This window comes from Rhipicephalus microplus, chromosome 2 (genome assembly GCF_043290135.1).
Source record: "Rhipicephalus microplus isolate Deutch F79 chromosome 2, USDA_Rmic, whole genome shotgun sequence".
NCBI lineage: Eukaryota > Metazoa > Arthropoda > Arachnida > Ixodida > Ixodidae > Rhipicephalus > Rhipicephalus microplus.
In genome coordinates, this window is record NC_134701.1 from 135515270 (window position 1) to 135537979 (window position 22710).

General features: G+C 47.0%; 1 protein-coding gene across 3 annotated transcripts in view; it reads right to left on the reverse strand.

Annotated features, from left to right (window-relative positions):
• LOC119170717 (E3 ubiquitin-protein ligase RNF19A) overlaps nucleotides 1–22710 on the reverse strand; it is a 280047-nt gene that overhangs the window by 255552 nt on the left and 1785 nt on the right. The gene's annotated exons all lie outside the window — the stretch shown is intronic.

Genomic DNA, 22710 nt, shown 5'->3' on the forward strand with positions numbered 1-22710 from the left:
TTTTACCACAAGGGACGCCTGCGGCCGCAGAAGAAAGTTGTTCTCTGCACAGTCAACCCCATGCTTCTGATACCTCAGCGACAGAAATTCAAGAACAACATAGCTGGTATGCAACAAACAGCAAATCAAGAATTGCAGCCACTACCGAGTGATGGCACGGAGATGTCTCGTGATCAGATGAGCAACTTACCTAGCCCAAGTGCCACGGCAGAAACTGAAGTTCCTACAACAGATGATTCTCAGCTAGTTGCATGCCCACTTTCCGCAACCCATGTTGAATTGTCGGAAGAGAAGTGCAGTAACAGGTCGTGTGCTGAAGTGAATAAACAGCTACAGGACTTGAAGGCAAAGTACGCGAAACTCCGTGAAGATCATAGCAAAGCAAGTGCTAAAACTAATTCCATTAAAAAGAAGCTTCAGAAGTTGGAATATGCCAGTGGGATTTTACGAAAAAACTGAAGTTCCTAAATGAAGACCAAATGCTAGCCTTATCACTAAACAGCAACCGAGGTACTACCTGGTCATCAAAAACAATTAAACAAGCCCTTCAGATAAAATTCGCAAGTGGAACAACAGGCTATGAAACCCTTAGAAAACTTGGGTATCCACTGCCTTCCAACTGAACTCTTGTCCGTCGTCTTCAAGGGCTCAAGTTCCTGCCTGGGATTTTAACGGAAGTTACTGAGTTGCTCAGAGCAAAAGCAGAGGGCTTGGAAGACGTTGAAAGAGATTGTGTGCTTTATCTCGACGAAATGGAAATTGCCCGCGGGTATGAGCTCGACCGTGCTGAAGACGTCGTGTTTGGAGGAAAGACACTCCCAGCGGAACCAGATGAACCCGCCTGTCATTGCTTGGTGTTTATGGCCGGAGGATTGAACTCAAGATGGAAACAGGTCATTGCGTATCATTTCACTGGAAGCTCGGTCGACGGCTGTCTGCTCAAGAATTTTGTGCTGGAAATCGTGCAGCTCTGTGCAGATATTTCCCTGAGAGTGCTTGTGGTGACCTCTGACATGGGAGCCTCCAACAGAGCGATGTGGCGCGAGTTTGGTTTTTCTAGCCATAGGAACTCAAACACAGTGTGCGCAATCCCTCATCCTGTGCTTGAGGGAAAGTAACTCTTCTTCACTGCAGATGCCGCGCACGTGATAAATATTCGAGGCCAGCTTTTGAACTCTGTTGATTTTACACTGAGTGACGCAACTGTCTGTCACCATGGCTTACCCTCAAACAAAGTCAAACTGGAGCATGTGCGTGCTGTCGTAGAGTATGACTCCGATAAAGAGCTGAAAATTGCACCCAAACTTTCAGAAGTACACATCAGCAAAGGCCATTACACGAAAATGAAAGTCTGCATAGCGGTGCAGTTTTTCAAGGAATCCCCAGCTGCCATTCGTTGCCTAATTAGAGAGAAAGTGCTCGAACCAGAAGCTGAAACTACAGCATGGTTCCTGGACCTGATCGCAAAATGGTACAAGCTGATGTCCTCGCGACATCCGTCTGTCGCACTTAGTTGTCGAGACATGGCAAAGTACCACGAGGCCCTGGAAACGTTGCGCTTGACATTGGAGACAATACAAGGCATGCAGATGGGAAGTACATCCCAGTGGAAGCCCTCACAGGCTGGTCTCATGGTTGCAACGACAGTGGTCCTTCGTTTGCAAAATATTTTACTGAAATCGGATGGCTACAAGTTCTTGCTCACTGGGAGACTACTTCAGGACTGCCTGGAGAATCTTTTTTCTGTCCTGCGCCAAAGGAAACCCGTCCCTAACGCGTACGACATGAAATGCGCTTTAAAGCTTGTGTGCGTTGGCCAGTTTTTGTGCACACGCCAGCGAACTCTAGTTATGAGAATGACGACTCTGAGTACCTGGTTGACATGATTTCCCAAGGGAAAAGAGAGTGTCGAGGAGATGATGAAGAGGAAATTGATGATGGGGAAATTCTTTTCATTGAAGCGTTGACTTCAATAGAGTGCAGCATTTTACACCATATAGGTGGATTCCTTGTGAAAAGAATATTGAAGAAAACGGACTGCAAGCAGTGCAGGGCTGCAATGCAAGGCTCGGCGAGCCATGAACACGCATATTTAACTGCACTAAAGGAGTATGTTTAGGATGGTGAGAACTTGTGTTATCCGAGCGGTGAGGTTATGAGCTCGCTCATATCTTGTGAAGAACACTTTAAAGGGATCACATCTTGGACACACAACCTGTTCACCCTGAAGTCCCCTCTCAAAGCTGTAACTGAATATTTTACACCATATTGACCAAGTGCAGTGTCCAGGCATGCCAGCAACACAAGGGTTCTCTGGAAAAAATGTTGATATCCAGTTATGCACGAGTAAGGCTTCGCATTCACCTGCGCCAGCTCGAAACAGCGAGAACCAGTGGGAGTGGAAGCAAGACATGCGCTGCGGTTAACTTGCAGTGAGTTGTAGCACTTGTTTTTGAAATATATTAAAGTTATCGATGAAATAAACAAGCTATGGCATCATAAATTGCCGTATATTGAACGCAATTTGCTTTCTTATTGTTGAGAAGCCGTGTGGTCGCTTCATTTTAACAATATCAATCAGTAATGTACATGCAACAAAATATAAACTAATCAGTTTTCAAAATCTTTACAGTTACAACATTTGTAGGACTATAAAAAAAGAGCTGAAGCAAAAAACTGTACTATCTGACTTAGCCAACCTGCAACCTTCGGAAAATAAATACGATACCCGTAAGCATAACCTCTGGTTAATACCACGATCACGCACAAAGTATGGTGACCAAATGGTACGCAGTGTTATTCCCAGAATGTTGAACTATTTAAGCAGCAATGACGTAAATATAGAAACCATGACCACAAAAAATATTGCATCTCTGTTCTTATAAATTGTATTATGATGAAATCTACCCTTTTGTATCCGTTTGACCTCTTATGTATTTTTCAACACATGTATACACAGCCTCTTCAAGCTACTGATGTTTTGTTCTTCTATTCGTAGGAACTGTTGTATCCTGTTTACGTTCAGATTATGTAATTATTTTATTCCCAATAGCATGGGAATTTCTGTACATTATGCTTTTGTTCTCATTTGTATGCCACTGCTTGTGACCCATTTATTTTTAGGTAGCGGGAGCTAGTCAAGCTGTTTTAGTGCAGCTTTTACTCCCGCCATCCTTCATGTTGTACCAGACATGAAAATAAAGATTCAATTCAATTCAATTCAATATCGACGAACGCTTTATTACAGTTACTAATTTATAATATATTCCAGCGGAAAACACGCTAAACCTGGTTTGATAGTCAGTGTCTGCGTGCGAGTCGTGATTTAATGCCATAAAAGCCATATGTAGAGCCCCAAATAGTATATGTATTGAACAATTTTTTTGCCCATCTGCTATTTACAGTAAGGTAAAAAAGATGAAAACAAAATTCAGAATACTGTTCGTTGCAGGGTGCGGTCCGTAACTGGAGTAGCTGATGAATAATTCGAAAACTAGATCTGAAAATATGGTGTGCAATCACAGTTTTTCTCTTTTCTCGTGACAGCACGTTGTTTTTTTTTAATTCTTTTTTTGACTGTTTTTACACTTTTGTTTTTACACTTTTGTTACAAACTGTTTTTACACTTTTGTGAAAGGCACAAAACACACAGACACAATGAAAGGTTATGGGACTTGCGTGCGTGTGTTTCGCATCTTTAACCAGTATAAATAGTTACCGACTAGCCCAAGAAGATGCTAACTGAAGATGTTAACGTGGCTGGCGTGGACGGTAGTATTCTGCTGCGAACAACTCCAGCTGCTAATGTCGCTTTAAAAATAAAGATTAGAGAATAGAAATCTGAGACCTTGACACTCCCGATGCGAAAACTTCGTATTTTTGTCATGTTGTTTGAGTACCACTCGTTTTGACACAACGAACTCTGCATGCAGCCGCGCGACGCCCGTTGGCTGCCTATCGTGGCTATAGGTGGCCTGCGGAGAGGGCATCCTAATGGCGGACGCCGTAGCAGACGACGCTGTTGTCTCCACCCTGCAAGGGGGCGCGCGCATCGAGGAACCCTACGTTGGCACGCTTCACAGCGCCGGCGCCGCCGCCGCAGACATACCTGGCGACCAACCGAGTGCACAGAAGCGCAACCTTCCGCTTGTCGATGGCCGTTTTCCGGCGCTTAACTCTGGTAAGAAGGAAAAAAAAATACGCGGTGAAAGTAAAAAGGGAATTAAGACAGCCGATGGAATGTGCTGTGTACGCTTTTCACCACCAGCAAGTACATCGCGGGTACAAAAAAAAGGAGGGGGGGGAGGGGAAAGGTTTGAGACCAAAGCTGCAGTGGTGCCCGATTGTGGGCGTGGCATGTACGTAGAAGTGGGACTCTTTTTTTTCTGTTATGACCATCTACGTCTAAACACGTGCGGAGGCGCCCAAGCTTGAATACGTTCACGGCATGTTCAACCCATTCCCCGTTATTACACACCTGCTGGGAAATCGTCCCACCCTCCATCTTTCTTTTTATTCTTTTATTAAAGACTTTTAGCTTCTTTTCACAATTTCTCTCTAGTTTTGTTTACTCTGTTTCTCTCACACCTGTACGTGGCGCTACAGGCTGTGTGGTGCGGCTCCACGCCCTTGGCGGAGTCCGGGATCCCGCCTCGTAACAAATCCCAGGGAGCCATCCCTTAAATGGTAACAAAACATGACAGAGGCCGCAGGAAATATCACAGATAAAAACCCTGCGGTTTCTGATGAGTGCCTGTCCCCACCCATTGGAGCCGCTCGGGCCAGCTGGGACCTGCCGATCCCGAAGGCCATGTCTTTGGGCTCGACGTTGGTCCCTTTGCTGGACCAGATGGCTCATCAACCGATTTCGACTTTCCCGGCAGCCCTGAGCCCGTGGCAGTGGGCGGAACCACTGTGTCCGGCATCGATCACTCTCCTTCGTGGCGAGGATAGATGCTGGACGCGGCTGCAGTTTATCCCCTACAGGTATGCCACGCTGCGGGACCAGGAAGCCGTCAGCCCCGGGGAGATCGAACTTTCCCCAGTTTTCGACCACATCATGTCAACACTGTCCCAGCCAATCGGTGAGTTCGCCGCCAACCGGTTCTTCTCCCTTCCGGGTACAATTGACACTCCTGCAATGATGACCATCACCTCACATCTGAATTCCCTCTCATCGATGGTGCGTGACGAAGCACCCATGGTGAGATGTGGACTTCTTAATGAGCTGGTGGTCGCTGCGGATAACATCGAGAAACTCACCCAGCTTCCTACGAGGTTCGGGCCGAGTATGCAGCTGCAGCGTGTCACTCGGAGGGTGGTGGGATACGGTGACGGAGTCCCCACCGGTAAGATAGGATGCATCGACCTCTCCACGTACGCACGCATCCTGGGTGGAACCTTTGTCTTGCAAGGGGAGTACGAACCCCTCGGCCCTGGGACGTGGGGAGCCGGGACGGCCGTCGTGCCCATCAAGACCAATGATCTTGGGTGTCGATGGGCTGTCCCGTACCTCCTCTCGTTCGTGGGGTCTGAGTACTGGAACCAGAGAGTGTGGTACTCCCTGAGGTGCATCGACCACCTTGCACCGGAAGGACAAAAGGAGGTGGACATTCAGACCGCCCCGTATGCGTCGCTGTCCCACGTGCCTGGGGGCGAGAACATCCTAATCGTGCTCTTGGACACCGAGCACAGGCTTGGGCAGGCCAGAATTTTTGACATTGCCCGATCAGGAGTGCGCGTCCCTTTCATCGGACAGGCACTCCGGAATTTCAACAACATCCAATTGCCGGGTGTTCGCAATCGCAACCACGCTACCGACATCGTCCGAGCGCATTTCACAATATGATCGCATGTACGAAGGAGCGTGTGTTGCACTCATATCAGTGTTCTAAATGGTTTTATTGTATAAGGCACACAAAAGAGAGAGAGAGAACGGAGGAGGCAGTCGACATGGATGGCACGTACACACTTCTGCAATAATCTCCTCAAAAGAGCTGGGCTAGGTGGTCACATACTACATATACACTATAACACACTTATCTCGCACTAGCCTAGAGCGGCCAATGGACCACTTCAGCCACCGTTTTTTTAATGAAACAAAAATACGCAGAGGTCTCTTCCGTAATGAGACCAAGCGTGACAACAGTACAAGCTAGGTCTTCGAGCTGTAATTGAAGACATGATTAACGATTTAGAAACTCCTGTGGACTATTTTCTGCAAGGCACTCGGGTGCCGCCATCCTGTAGGCTGTTAAGCATATCTCGTTTCTGTACACTCGCAACGTGAATTGACAAACAAGGTCATGGAACATCGTACGCACCGACCCAACCGTTTTCATGCGTACGCGTCAGGTGCAACGCCATTTGAAAAGGTTGAATAAAACACTAAGGTCAAGGGCACAACACTGCGACCCATTCGTAAAATAGTATACAGCGAACATCAGCAGCAGCAGCAGTAGACGTCATCAGCCTACAGAGCCACCCCTTCGACTGCTCCAGACACGTGCGGCATGCACGGGAAATGCCCGCGAATGCCGGTTACGGTAAAGGCAGTTTTTATGCGACGTTCCCTTTTCTTATCCGTCCTATTATTGCGACCCGTTGCGGCGATAGCGAGCGCCGGCGTGCGCACTGGAGGCCAAGGTCGGAAGATAACGAATGTTTACGTCTCGTTCACTCGAGACACACGCCACGTGCAACACCACCGACACAGCGAGCCGCAACAACCCATCGTGGCTCAGAAACCACGTGCGCCGTCCTGGAGCGGTATCTTGTTCGGCCTTTGTTCCGTTTCGGAATGACGCGTTTGGCCAGAAGCCACGGTTGCTGCCGTGCGTCGTCGAACAGCTCGCTGGCTGCCCGCCCAATCGGGCGTCCGCAGAGCTAACCCGTGAGAAGCGGACGGAGTGCGTGTCTACGTACGAATAAACTCCGCCCTTTCGTGGGCCAACGTCTGACGCCCTGGCCGCGAATGGTTTTCGTATGCAGAGGCACACTCAAATGTTGTACTTGTTCAATGTTGTCTTCAGTTTGAATAGCCGCTGCTCGAACACACGAATATTTTTTTTTTCTTTAGAAGTGCTTACGAACACAAAATTGGTGCAATGCTACGAAAATTTCGCCCGCGCAGCTGGGCTAAGTCGCTATTGAAGCCAGGCGCGTATACACCACGATCGTGCTCGCGAAAAAAAAAAAATTTTCCTTACCAAGTCGAACGCCTTAGATGCCTTATAAAACACGAGAAGTGGCCACCTGGGTCAACATGGAGTGATGAAAACAGATAAAGGGATGACAACTTCATTGTTCCGCCAAATAAAGAGCCTCCCTATTACCCGCACACAGGCCTATATAGGCGACGGGGGCCGGCACCTCCGCGATTAGAAGCAGGCGAAGAGGCTCCGATTGCTCGCGGCTTCTTCCGCCAGGCTTGTTGCTGTGAAGCAGGATCTTCGCTTCGCAGCAGGGATTCCCGGGCCCCTCTACAAGTCATGTTTGATTTGGCGCCTGGGGAGCTATCACACTCCCATATTAATTCTGTGATTACGTCAACACGACTTCACATTTCGCCGCGATATAACGAGGCACGCCGCAATTAACGCCACCACACGACACAGTCGCTCGGGCAAACGTGGGCCAATCTTGAAGGCAGTGCTGCAGAAACAACCCGAGTGGCAGAAGGCTGTGACGCTTTCTATCCCGAAGGCAGTTCGCTAAAAGCTGTCACGAGGAGGTGCGGGGTGGGATGAACGGACACAATCGACTGGCAAGCAGCAGCAAAATAAAGCGATGGCTCTCGTCTTTCTAGTCATCTATATAAACGAACATGTGCGGGGACTCATGCGACGACGTCATTAATTGAATACGGAGATTCATTTGAGAGAGCCTAACGACCAGACGGTAGGTTGGAAATAGACACAAGGCGAAGAAGATGGTGGTGCTCGAACGCCGATTTCGTGGATCCTTTCTTTAGTAATGATGATTGTATCTTGTCATCATCTTCATTCCTTCATAATTGTAGAGAAATATCAGCATCCGAAAGCTATTTAATAATTCAATCGTGGCACTATCTAAATCGGTATTAAAGATTATAACCGAGCAAAGCATGCTTATAATCTTTGCACTTGGTTATAAGAGAATAATCTTGCGAGTCCAGCGGTATACAGGGCGCGGACGTTTAATACCAGACGCTATGGATAGACAGACGTGTAGGAAAATGCAGGTGGTCGACGGTATACACCGCGGATGACGCACGCCGTCGACACGTAACGAATTGCGGCGTTGTGAGACATGCCCTCGTCGATATCGACCTTTGGCTTCTCTCCTCGGATTCATTTCCCGGTCCGAGGGTGCTGCTATGTCTGCACGAGCGGCGACAGATCGGGGGTCGAGCGTACCGTACCCGACGAACGTAGTACATCCACGTGTGTGGCTGTATAAAATGTGCAGGATCCATGAGTGTCGGCAGGACGTTGCCTTGGGGCGGTGCAAAGCCGTGTTGCGTCGCAGCTCTGGGATGGTGGGGAGGAGCACTTGGTGAGAACAAGTGCTGGTGAGGCTTGAGGGGGACAAGTGCCCTTTTTGGCAGCCCCCTGCCGACGCCCATGACAGGATCCGCATCGAGCCGGCACGAACTAAAAATTGCAGCGCAGATGCACTATCAGATGCGAGCGTAAACGTGACTCGGGGCAGCGTATGTAGGAGCGTATACAGTGCCGCGATGAAATACCCTTTCCGACCGGCAATCGTTGGCTGCGCATCGCGTGACTTGAAAAAAACTTTCTATTCCGGCCTTCGGAGGCAGCCATGAAATCGCGTTACGTGTCCCCGCCGCGTGGTGACATCTGGGGTTTCACGTCATAGCCACGACACGATTACATGAGACGCGCCGTAGTGAAGGGCGCCAGAAGCATGCTGCCCAAATATGGCCACGGTAAATGCGGTTATTCCCCCGCAAGTTCTGCTTTAGTGCCCCGTTAGTCCTAACAAATAACGACGGAGAGAGTAAATGCCTCAGAAACTAAAAACCGAACCATATACACAGGGCATTATGCATTGTCGTCACGAGTTATCAAACGGAAATTCGTGGGAAGTGCCAAACATGGCGAGATGCCGCTGCCTTTGTTGTCCGCGTACACGAATTATGAGGCTCGGCAACAGGCCGAAATTAACGGCTCCGATGGAGCGGAACGAGACGCGCCGGAAAGCGGAAAAGAAAGGCACGATGACGTCACAAAGGCCGGAGACCACAAATCGCACCGCAGCAGCGCCGCCCGGCATGCAAGCACGCGCTGTCAATTCTCCTCCGCAGCCGCCCATTGTCTCTCGAGATGCGTCTGAACTCGCCCGGCCGGCCGCAAGCGTTGGCCGTGTTCCAGTATCGCGCTGTCCCGTATACGCACATAACACTTCTGGCTGGTTTTACGAACCATGCAAACGATCACAACAAACGGCGTATACAGTGAAGAAAGAACTACGCATTAGTTTTGACCACCTCGAGATTTTAAAGTTCCTGTAGTGTAAATTTTATAAATTTATATCTCCTTAGCGCATTTACGTTCTTCAATTAAGTACAAAGGTATGATTTACTTTATTTTTTTGTCCCATATAAAACTGTTCCAGGTTGTACCCCTAAGGTTATAAGAACAAAAGCACCCGCCAGACCGTCTCGCACCCTTCCTTTAGTTTTCACGTAATACGGAAGGAATTAAGGGGGAGAAAAACTCGTTCGCCGACGGCCTCCCGATGATCTCCACGCGCGATTCCTACACACGAAGACAGCAGGAAACCCGAAACCATAGCCCTACAACTATAATCAAAATAAAAATATACAAAATAACCACGCGCTGTCGTGGCCGGTATCGCACTCGGCGACATCGAGAGGGCACTGACGCCGCGGGGGAATCGAAGACGCGACACCGTTGCTCGAGCAGCAGAACGCGCCCCTCAGCAACACGGCGCGGCACTCGAGCCTGCTTGCAAAGCGGTGACATTGCACAACGGTCACAAGCGCTTACATATTACTACGTCGAAACACTTCGCCCCCACTACCCCCCGAATTCAAATTCCTTTTTTTTTTTTATCCATCTAAGGTCCGTATCGTTTGCGTCAGAGCGGTGTGTTAAAAGAAAACACTCGCACGTAATGGGACGACGACGCCTGAAATCCGGGAAAAAAACGCGCACGCATACACAAGAAGGCAAATCCACGCCGCCGAGAAGCTTGCTGTCCCCGTGTGTATGTGTCGAACTCGAAGAAAAGTTTCCTGAAAAGTTCCAAAGAACTGCACAGCCAAGTCTTCCCGCAGCGTCTTCTGGCTTCGTTCCTTCCGAAAGCTTTCGAACACACTTATTCGCACCAAGACGCACCGCACTTGCGTCACCGGTGGCAGTGCTTATTTTTACTTTTTTTTATTTCTTTCGTTTCGTTTTCCTGCCAGCGAGTGGAAGAATTCATACAGAAGCATTCGCGAAGAAAGGAAAAAAAAAGTGAGAATGAACGTCGCGTGGCTGAGCATATCGTATTACACCATAACGTGACTTCGGCGCGAACACACGTGACTACACATTCAATTCCCGGCAACGATGATCACGTTTAATTCGATGCCGGCAACATGTAAAAAAAAAAAAAGACGCCCGCGCGCTTTTAACATTTAATTGTTAAGGAAAAAAGTGTGCTACAGAAGTAAAAATCACGAGACCAACTGTAGAATGCATTAACATACCAATACAGATGGTGCTACGCGGCTAAAACGAGTTCGCATTTCCTTTCATACGGAGAGGTGTCCCATACCCAAATCGACACGAAATGCCAATCGGTGAATTGGCAATTATCCGGGACACCCTCCCAGGCATCGGTCTCGCGCGTGAAAGGAATCCACGGGATTTGGGGCCGTGTATGCGCGCTCGCGCGAGTAGCGCGGCGTATACGTGTGCGAGTTTTGCGAAAGAGATGGTGAAACACACGCCTGTGTAATCATTGACCGAGAGAGGGCGGCTTTTAATGACGGGAATCGCTGCAGCCCCTGTAATGCTGATGACGAGCGTAATGACACGCTCAAGGACGCCGAACCGAAACAAACCGTTCGGTTGCACCACAGATGGTCACGCCGCAAGACATGGATGGATGGATGGATGCTATGAGCGTCCCCTTTATAACGGGGTGGTGACAAGTATGCCACCAGGCTCGACAAAAAAAAAACCTTTTTTTTCCTTTTATGTTGGCCTAATGCCTCTACTTCGATAAATTCTATCTTAATGGAAAAAAAAGGTAAATTTTCAGCTTAAGTTCTCTGCCATTTACGGCACACTGTCCATATTTTATTTTTCCAATATTTATTTTGGTCCTTTCTCTCTAATTTTCTGCCACCAATACTCTAACCGTCTCTTACTTATTTCAATCGCGGGTGTGTTCAGCTTTCCATTGTTGTCCCTAAAACCCAAGGCTTCCTGTAGGCTCGTGCCCAAACGTACACCTGGGTGGATATCTCCACATTCAATCAGAACATGCTCCGCCGTTTCCTTATCTTTCCCGCAGCATGTGCATTGTTCTTCTTCTTTACTGAATCTTGCTTTATAACTACGCGTTCTAAGGCAACTCGATCTCGCTTCAAACAGTAAAGCGCTTCCCCTTGAATTATCGTAAAATGCCTCCCTCCTTATTTCATTTTTGCCCTTTCGGTAGTTACTCAAAGCCGGTTTTTTCTCCATACCTGCCATCCAGTAAATCCTCTCCGCCTCCCTGACTTTTCCCTTAACGCTCTTTGTTGACATATGGCTTACAATACCAGCCGTATACATACTAGTGAGTCTTCTAGTTCTTTTTCTCCACTGTGTGTCCACGCTCTTCCTATACAAATAACGGAACACCTTCTCTGCCCATCTACTCTCCTTCATATTTCTTAGCCTTTCTTCGAACCTTATTTTGCTCTGCGCTTCCCTCGCCTCAAAACCTGCCCACCCCATATCGCCCTTTACAGCCTCGTTTGTCGTCTTCCCGTGAGCACCCAACGCGAGGCGTCCCACAGTCCTTTGATTTACATCCATTCCCGCTTGCACCTCTGCCCTCATGCACACCACTGAGTTCCCAAAAGTAAGCCCTGGAACCATTACACCCTTCCACAGACCTCGAAGCACCTCATACCTATTGTATCCCCACAACGCTCTGTGCTTCATTATTGCCGCATTCCTCTTTCCTTTTGCTGCCGAGGCTTTTTCCTGTACCTCCATGTATCTATCACTCTCATTTACCCATACTCCAAGGTACTTGTATTCACTTACCCTCGGTATTTCTTGGCCTTGTATGGACACCGTCTCATCACAGGGATCATTGAATACCATCAATCCACACTTCGTTACACTGAATCCTAGTCCAAGAGCTTCACCTTCCCTTCCGCATATATTCGCCAGCTGCTGTATATCATCTCGACTGTCCGCAAATAAGACGATATCGTCCGCATAAAATAAACCTGGAAGCTTCTGCTCAATCATCATGCCGCCCTGTTTGTGTGACAGATTAAAACCAATGTTGCTACCTTCTAGCGCTTTTTCCATACTCACCATGTACAGCATGAATAACAGCGGGGACAAAGGACATCCCTGTCTCAGACCCCTGCTAACCTCAACGTTCTCTTTGCTACGCATTCCTTCCCACTCTATGCAAACTGTATTTTCTCGGTATATCTCCCTCAAAAGCTGTATACAGTCGTCGCCCATGCCCATTCCTTTCAATATATCCCACAAAATTTCCTGATTAACGTTGTCGTATGCTCCAGTGATGTCTAGAAAAGCCACGTACAAGGGCCTATTCTCTATTTTGGATATTTCTATACACTGAGTGAGAACAAACAGGTTATCGTCTAACCGCCTGTCGACTCGAAATCCGTTCTGAAGTTCTCCCAAAATATCGTTATGTTCGCCCCATGTTTCTATTTTCATTTTTACTGCTTGCATCGCCATCCTGTATAGTACCGATGTAATGGTTAGTGGTCTATACGAGCGAATCTTGTCCTTTTCTCCCTTGCCTTTATAGATTAAGTTCATTCTACTTTGTCGCCAACTGTCCGGTATTTGTCCGTCCTTTAAGCTTTTTTCTACTGCTTTTAACAATGCTTCTTTAGTGTTATGTCCTAGTTCGTTAATGAGGCTAACGGGAATCCCATCTAAACCCGCGGCAGTGCGCTTTGGAATTTTTCCTTCGGCCTTTTTCCAGTTGAAATTATCAAGTACTAGCTCTTCCTCTGTTGCTTTCTCCGCCACACTTTTACTCACCGGGGAGATCCCCTGGACGCTCTTTTGAAACGAATCGGCTGTTACCTTTTGGATGTAACCTAGCGCTTCGTACCCTTCCAATTGATTTCCTCCTTCATCTAGAATATGTTGTTGCGTTGTGACAGACTTCCTACCTAGCGCCTTTATGTGGCTCCAAAAAATCCTAGGCGCGGCCTCCTTTTTTTCGTGTATCTCTGTCATCCAGCGTTCACTTTCACCTTTAATTTTTGCCTCTACCAATTTCTGTACAAGGGATTTTTTCTCTAAATATATTTCCCATATTTTTTTTACTTCGTCCTGTGGCCGCTTCTCCTTTTTTGCCTTTCTATGCTCCCGTGAGGCTTCGCGTCGCTTCTCGATCGCCTCCCGGATTTCCTTGTTCCACCAACTTTTTGGCTTCCTTTTTCCTTTCCAGCAAACAGTTTTCTTCTCTTTCCCTATCTCCTTCGTCATTAGATGTAACAGCTCACTATACTCCCAGTCCTTGCCTGGTATTTCGCCTACTTCTTCCTCGACTCTTGCGGCTATATTTATTATTTGTTTGTCATTTAAATACGAGCTGCCAGACTTTGATTCCATGCTCATATTTTCAGTTTCGTATCCCATTTGTAATGTTATTCGTTTATGATCACTACCCAAGCTGTTAATGCCTTCCTCGTCTATCCTCATTTCTGTCAGTTTGTGGTAAATTCCTTCAGTCATGAGACAATAATCAATACTTGATTGCTTGTTTCCGACTTCCCATGTGATCTGGCCGTCACATTTAGGCCCCGTGTTAACTATCTCCAGACTATGTTGCTCGCAAAGATCTAGTAATAACTTCCCATTGGTGTCTGAATATCCGTCAAGGTCATGTATGTGGGCATTCATGTCCCCTAGAAGGATGATTTCGGCCCCATTACCAAATTCCTTAATATCCGCACTCATGCAATCCACTATCTCCTGATTCTTTTCTCTGCAGTTATTCCCCGTCCACAAGTAGGCTACCCCTAGCCACGTTTCCTTTCCACCTACTGTGCCCCGAACCCAGAGGTGCTCTGAACACGTCTGTTTCACTCTAACCCATTTGGCTCCGCGGTGAATTAGCATTCCTACACCCCCACCTTTCCTTTCCGATATGGTCCTGTTACACCCTTCCCAAACATAATTTTTAATATGTGGTGGCTCTTCCAAGTCTCTAAGGTGTGTTTCTGTAACCGCATACACGCCTATCTGTTCTTTGTTTAACTGCTCCTCAATCTCTAACCATTTTGCCTTCTTTCTGCCACCCTGCATGTTTATGTAACTAATTGCAACACGCGCCTTTTTCCTTTTTCTTTTACCTTTTTTCTGGTTTTTCGCAATTCTACCTGTCAAAGCGTCCTCCTGGTTGCTTTCCCTGTTACGAGCTACCCCGGACTCCGAAGGGCCCGTGAGCCCCCCAAAAAAGCTACTGCGCGTCCTGCCAGTCGCCAGCCCACCTCGTGTCCAAGCCTCTTATCGAAATGAATCCTGTCTCTTTGGAATCCACCCCACCTGTGCACTTCCCTGTTTAAATCCACTACCTCGAAACCCTTCTCTCGACTAATCCGCCATATCTCCTTGTTTGCGTCGACAACCGCTCTTCGCAGGTTGACGTTGCGCACCGGTACTTCCGGTACTGTGCATACTACAATTTGCACCTGGGGGGACACGGTGCGCATGTCATCCACCCCTCTCGCCAAGGCCGTCGCTAGTCCTGACGATTCTTTTTTCAGGACGTCATTTAACCCTCCCGCAATTACAACGAGGTTACGATTGCCAGCCTTAGCTGCGAGTTGTTCACCCGCTTGACTCATTACTGTCCCCAGCGTTTGTCCTGGGAACGTCCCTATCGCAACTCTCTTGTCGCCTTTCACCCTTTCTTTGATTGCCGCTGCGCATCGGACTAAATTTAAGTCACGGGCGATGATGACCTGTTCAGACATTCCTTCTGAAACCTGCACCTGGCTGCTGACTAGGTGACTAGCGTGAGTCACGGCTGCTGGTTTGCTCCCTCCCTCCCTCAAAACTACTTCCCGGTAGCTGGGCCCTGTGGCCAATGTATCTGCCTTTGTCATGCCTGTTTCCTTCATCTCTCCCGCACGGGGGGTCGTCGCCATAATGCTTCCGCCGTCACCTGCGTCTTCGTTCCCTTTCACGACCTTCGATAGGCCCTTCTCGGCTGCCCGGAGCCTTTCTTCCATGGCTGACGTTTTCTCTCGCTCCTTCGCCAATGCATTCTCCAGCGCTGCGATTTTCTCCATGAGCCCACTCTGGACCGCCATCATATTTTTCATTTTCTCCTCGAACTCGCACTGTCTACACTTGGCGTAATCTTCTGCTTTCTCCTCCGCACTAATTTCCACCTTCCGCCCTACCCCGCACTCGGAACACTTTACGGTCTTTTTGACCATGGCTAGCTCAGTTTACCGATGCCCACGTGTTAGAAAACTGTACTAAAATACACTGTTCTAAGCCAAAAAGAACCACAATAATAAATAAATACGCTACACTTCACAGCACCTGCGCATGCACGTGGTCGGTCTACGCGCAGGCTTCAGCCACGTGGTGGCTGGAGAAAAAAAGACACAGTACAAAATACTAATAAAAAAAAAATCGTACACCGTACTAGACCTAATCAAGCCTTACGCTAGCGCCTTACGTTCTCATAACGCTACATATGCACGAGGAAGGAAAGCGCCCTCTATCGAACGTATTTGCGAACACGCATTCGCGGAGTGGTGGGTTATACGCGTTCCTGACCTGTCGTTCTTGCTTGAGCGTGTATATGCGCAACGTCGACACGGCACATGCAAACGAACGATGATCTTACGACTGTTGCGAATCGCGGAGCCGAACCACAAGAGTAAAATAACTAGAAGAATAAGGAAGAATAAGAATTGGTTAATCACATTCGGCAAGCATTCTCAAATCATGCATGATAATATGTCACTAACCCTCAAGAGGAACGTATATAACAGCTGCGTCTTGCCCGTATTTACCTAAAGAGCAGAAACCTGGAGGCTTACAAAGAGGGTTCAGCTTAAATTGAGGACGACGCAGCGAGCGAGGGAAAGGAAAATGATAGGTGTAACTTTAAAAAACAAGAAAAGAGCAGAGTGAGTCGGGGAACAAATTGGCGTTAAGGGTATCATAGTTGAAATCAAGAAGAAATGGGCTGGGCACGTAGTACGCAGGCAGAATAACCGTTGGTCATTAAGGGTAACTGACTGGATTCACAGAGAAGAAAAACACACGAAGTGAAAACAGAAGCTTAGGTGGGCCGATGATATGACAAAAATTGTTTGTATAACATGGCAGCAGAAAGCACATGACCAAGTTGATTGGCCGATCATGGGAGAGGCATTTGTTCTGCAGTGGGTGTAATCAGGCTAATACGCCAAATACAAGCACGGACATGCACGCAAGCAGTGAGCCTTAATGTTAAAGCGTATGTCTATTTGTGCTTCGAAACATGTTTGTTTACATTACAGAGTTGACGCAATCAAAATGAGAAGTAATCAGTAATTTTCATTCGCTTGCATTTATTCCACTGTGACTCCATGACCATCATTCCTAGCTTGTCCAAGGGCTCCAGTTCAGCATCTGAAATCTCATCTGCTGAGAAATGCTGCTGTTCAGTTGTTTTTCTCCTCCAGTAAACCAGTAAATTTAGTTTGGTATGTTTTTATAATATGTGGTGATCACCCTGGACAGACTTTTGCGAGAAGCAACGAAAACAAGGGGCTCCTAGTTTGAATTAGCTGTTGTGGATACCAATGTGTTCAAATTGTCGAGAGATTTCCCCAATTGAAATACACAGGGCTGTGCACTTTTACTTAACATGGTTCAAATAATGACTTTTTACTGTAATATTATGTTCTATGTAAAACACCGGAGGACGCATGACGAGGCATTTTTAAAGGTATGTTAATTTTTAACCGAACAATGACGGAGTGCACTCAGTTGGTATAATCAAAGTTGGCCAGTGTTTGTACATGTTGATGATACAGATGTCTACCAACAGCTATTCCCTTGATATTGCTGTGAAATATGTAGCCAAAAGGACTAGGTTTGTATGATACCCATGTTAAGAGTGAGGCAGACAATTAGGAAGCAGTGAAGAAAGAAAATGTGATTTTAGCTTCTGTTGTCATCTATCATTTGAGCACTGTCTGTGATGACTATGCACCATTGACAAAAAAAAAAAACTCATTTATTCATCTGTCAATGCAAAGCAAAACAACCTTGAAGGAAGGTCATTCAAACAGTAAGGGCCATTTGGTTCCAAGCAAGTAAATATTCATTAGCAAAAGTTTTTATTGGTGGGCTTAGTTTAGCAAAAACCTACTTCACTTTTCTACAGAATCACTAACTTCTTAGTGCTTCTCGTACCGTCGCAGTAGTTTCTTTAGTCAATATGAATAAAAGATCGCCACTTGGTGATTGAACCTGTTGCGAACGGTGATCTTGAATTCCTCACTGTCTTCAAATCATACCCCAAGCCACTGTTTTGAGTGAAAGAAAAGGAAATAATCGCATGGTGCTGGCATAGGACACTAGGGCGAGCAATTAGTGTTTCCTACCAAAATATTTGATCTTCCCATTGGTTCTGATTGTGGTGCAAGGATGCATGTTGTCATGCAGGAGGCCGATTCCGGATGAGAATTTGCGACGTCATCAATGTTTATCGTACTTATTACTGTGGCGAGTGTTTCACAGTATATGTCAGCTGTAAGTATGGCACACATTTTATAAAATTACACACTAAAAATTCCCTTTTTGATTTGGAAAATGGTGGCCATAATTTTCTAACTGGAGTATGCTAATTGCTCGAATTTTTTTCGGTTTTTGTGAAAAGGAGTGGAGGCACCACTGTGTTGTTTCTATAATTGCGTATACTTATGAAGCATCGTCACCTGTGCAACAGTGTGCGAAAACCAATCATCCCCGTTTTATCAGTAGCAGTCCAAAAACGCTCATCCACTTGATGTTCTTTAGTGTTCGAGTTGGTCGGTAAGCATTTTTGGAACCTAGCTTTGTGATATCTGGGCATATCGGCTACAATTGTGCAAATTGTGGCGAGGCCAACAAGGGGAACTTTGTCCAACAGACTAATAACTGTTAGTCCTCAATCTAATGCAATATCCTGTCCACTTGAACAGTTTGGTTGGTGTGGTGCACCACTCTTTTTTGTACACATTTGTGCAGCCATTTCAGAAGTCTCAACACTGTTTTGACACTTGTTTCACTCCTCACAGTTGGTCCATGAACTGTGCACAACTCCTCGTAAATTGGAATAGCTAGTGATTCGTTTGCAAGCAAAAATGTAAATACAGTGTGCACCCCACAACAGGCGGGAGCAACAATATTCGCCAACATTGTTGTCTGCGTTCCCCGTCAAGCAGATGACTACCGAGCCAAAACAATCACTTTAGTACTTTTGCTAAAAAGTAGCAGATTGTGCTGTGCACATAACTCATCAGTCTGACGTGCAAATACTTGAAGATTAGAAAATGGCCCTCATTTTGTGAATAAACATCGTAGAAAATTTCATTATGCAGATTTGACTGCAATGATTATTCCCCGACTATTTTTCTAAAATAACTACCCCGACTTCCAGCACTTCTCAGCTGTCTAGTGTTAATAGTGTTCCATATGTCCCTACTGTATGCGTATATATCATGTGCAGTGTATTGCGAGTGCTATCTACTGGTGCATAATTTCTTTTTTACGAATGACTGCTTTTGGGAGCACCAACAGGCATCCTCTATCTCGTGTGTCAGCTGATCTACAGTGGGTGAGCAAGGGCAAGGGTGGCTCATTCTCTGAACTTGTCGTCCGTGACAACTTTCGCAAGAATGTTGACTTGCTGAAATGTTTGACTCAGGCTTTCATTATTTGCCAACTGTTACTCAATTAAAGTGCCTGTCACTACAACCCTTTTACCTCTTTTGAAACGTAAACCAAGTTTCCTTTTCAACATGATCCTGTAAAAGGTGCTTTCCCAGGATGCCCGTGCTTACCACAACAAGTCGTAAAAAGATCGGAAGCGCAGGTAAGAACACAGATTCGAAACACAATATTGAGAACAATGATATATGCAGGAATACCCAGCACAACAGCATGGGGTCGTTTCTTTTTATGCTTCTCGCCAATGCGTTGTCAAATATCATATTGCGGCTCAGGCTAATCGTACTGACACTGCTTTTTTTTTAGAGCATGTGTGGTGAGAAAGACAATGGGCAGCGCAGTACCAAGGACTGTGCAAAGGGTGTCCAGTGTAAATATAGTTGTCCGACTGAACAAGCCAAGAGAAAGTTGCAAAATTTTAGCGGTTAATTTTATTAAACAGATAGCTATTACTTCTTTTTAATGTATCGTTCAACTCTGTGAGAGACAGTGTCCCTTGTTCGCATGTATAGTGCTGCATTCACAATTGTCAATAAACAATGTAAGCTTACTTGCTTGGCGTGTTTTTTTGCCAGTTGAGGCTTCTTGGTCACCTGGCGGCACAGCGGAAATATTTATAGTAACGCTAGGGTGCCGTGCGCGCGAATACCACCCCGCAATAGCAACGAATAAACGGCCATAAACCTGCGGGCGCGCACCGCGACCCCCCGCACCCGCTACAAAAGCAGCTGCCACATAGCCCTAGCGCAATGATGATGATAGGCCTACCAGCGCCGTCTCTAGGTCGGATAAGTTAGTTCACAACGCCACCGCTGCCCCGATTTTCGTTGCCATTTCAAAGGTACAGCTTCCCTTCTCTAAATGGTAGTATATAGGTGTTCTGTGGTGCAACTGCAGAAGGATCCCACCGCCACGGCCTCGCACCACACACTCGCACACTCAATCTCGCACCACACACGCCAACGTTTGATTTTATTGCTTTCAAAAAAAAAAAAACTCACAACATTGACAAATATACAGACAAGGGTACCAAGTTACAAAGTTAAAGAAACTTTTACATAAAGGGGAAACAAAATATGTTCTCAGAAAAGGATAAAATACTGACACTGATACGCAAAAAGGATGAAATACTGATACTACGTGGCACGTGACAGTAGTAGAACACCTGACCTTATTCAGTGCGTAACTAATATATCCAAGCAAGGTCGCGGGTTCGATGCCGGCGGTCGCATCTAGATGGAAGCAAAATGCTAGAGGTCCGTTCACTGCGCGATGGACGTGAAAGGACATCAACCTGCTTGAAATTTCCGGAGCCCTCAGCTATGAAGTCTATCATAATCATATCGTGGTTTCGGCACATGAAACCCCGGATACCGTAGAAACTCGTAGATACGTCCTCGCTCAATACGATTTCCCCGCTTCTACGCTCGCAATTGCGGAAAGTAAACCGGTTCTGATAGTACGTCTATTTTCCGCGCTTTTTTTTACCTCATCAACGAGATTCTGTATTATCAACATCATCACTGTCGTATTATTGCTATATTTTATATTGATGAGCCTCGTATTGTACGGCGACTATTGGGGTCGTGGACGGTATTTGATGTTGCTTTTTTTTTTACTTCGCGAATCGTCAAGTTTTTGTTAAATGTTATCTCTACTGCTGTGTAATCCACTCAACGCTTCACCGTACTTCCTGCACAGTGTAATGCTCGGCCTCAATCTCCCAAAGACTGACACTCAGACTGGCAGTATGTTCCTGAATCAATAAAAAAAAATTAAGAAAAACATTACTCGCGCATCTCCGTCAAAACACGCTCGGCTGCCGTCGGGAACGAGCTGCGACGCGTCTCCCGTCACAGCTTTGGGAGATCACGTGACACCGACGCTGCGCGCTGGAAAACAAAAGAGCGCGGTCGACTGCGGGGGGGGGGGGGGGGCGACACGCGCACTCGACCCCACCAGGCAGACGACCGCATCCGTGCGTACGCGACCAACACACACACGGGCGAGACAAGGGGCGACGCTGTAGAGCATGATACGATAAAAAAACTTCGCCAAAACGGCCGGCCGTCTCTCCTTATCAGCCGGACGGAAACAGCCGCTTTCCGCGTGACTCACGTTCCTGGTGTGGACCACGAACCAACGTTGCTAGTAACGTTGGCCCGAACATTCCGCTCACAAACGAGTGTGGCACAGCGTGCTTGTCGGAGTTTTAACTGGCGAGGCTTTCTTTCTAACCACTTCAAAACCGCGATACCCTGCTGATGACTCATTAGAGGAGCGCCACTCAAGAAGGAAAACAACACGCGCACTACTGGTGGCCTCCGGAAATCTAGAACATCTGCTGTCCCTTCACGAGCCCCGACGTGGCACACAGGATATCGACACCGTCGAAATGCGTCCGCCTCAATCGAACCCGCGACTTAAGTAAGTCAGCAGCCGAGCTACTCGGTATTGCGTCCTTCTATTCGATGGGATCGCACGTTTATGCGACAAGGACGAAAGAAAAAGCCACACACAATCCAACATAGCGGCTCGTTAGGTCTTCGATTGCGCCCGAATTTAACAGGCGCTGTCATCGAGAATCGCACTTTTTATCGAGATTCGGAAGGCGCGGCATCGTCGTCTTAAGTAGTTCTTCCGAAATAATACTGTCGACGGGACGGAACAGAATTCTGAAATACGTTTAGCTCACAGCGCGACAGTCAAGTTTTCAACCAATGGACGCGACCAATGCATTCCCCATTTCGATGACGAGGTAAAAGCGGGTCAATTGTAGAATTGTACAACGCATTCAAGGCGCAAAATACGTAACAAAAAAAAAAACACAACGCATCCCAAATCGACGACATATCAAGTCGCTCGGCTTTGATTTTGGCGATCCCCCCCCCCTTTCCCCCCCGTTACAAAGGGAATGGCCTCATTATCATCATCACCCTCGGATTTCTTGATGCGGAGGGAAACCGCTGTGGCAAAAGTGTGCGCACCACGAAAGCTCGCCTCGAAGTGTGGTGGAGGGACACAAGACGGTCACCCACGGCGGACACACACGTTGCTGGAAGTGTGTGACTTGTGAACTCTGAGGTGTGTGTTTTTTAACTAATGTTTTCTTTCGTGTTTTTTTCTTCTTTTTTTACAATATGGCTAGGACACTTCATTGAGTCCGCCCGTTGCAAAGGCTACTTGGCCACATTATCTATCTCATCTATCTACCGGAATGATCACGCAACACGGATGATAATGACGGCTTCATTACACATCTCGCGGGCGCTGTTATCTCCGTATCGGCACACAATGCTCGCCTCGTGGAACTTTGGGGTGGAACTACAAACTGCTACCTGTTTCAGTTCTCGAATATTGTTAGAACTTTCCCGAAGGACGTGTGATCGTTAATACAGCGGCTAGTTTGTCCTGGGTAAATGCTACAGTTAGAGGATTCTATTTCATCTACTCAGTGAAACCCCTTCCAAAGACTTTCAGATGAAGAAGACGACCAAGCCACGTTTCAGCCAGTTCCAACTTTGACAAA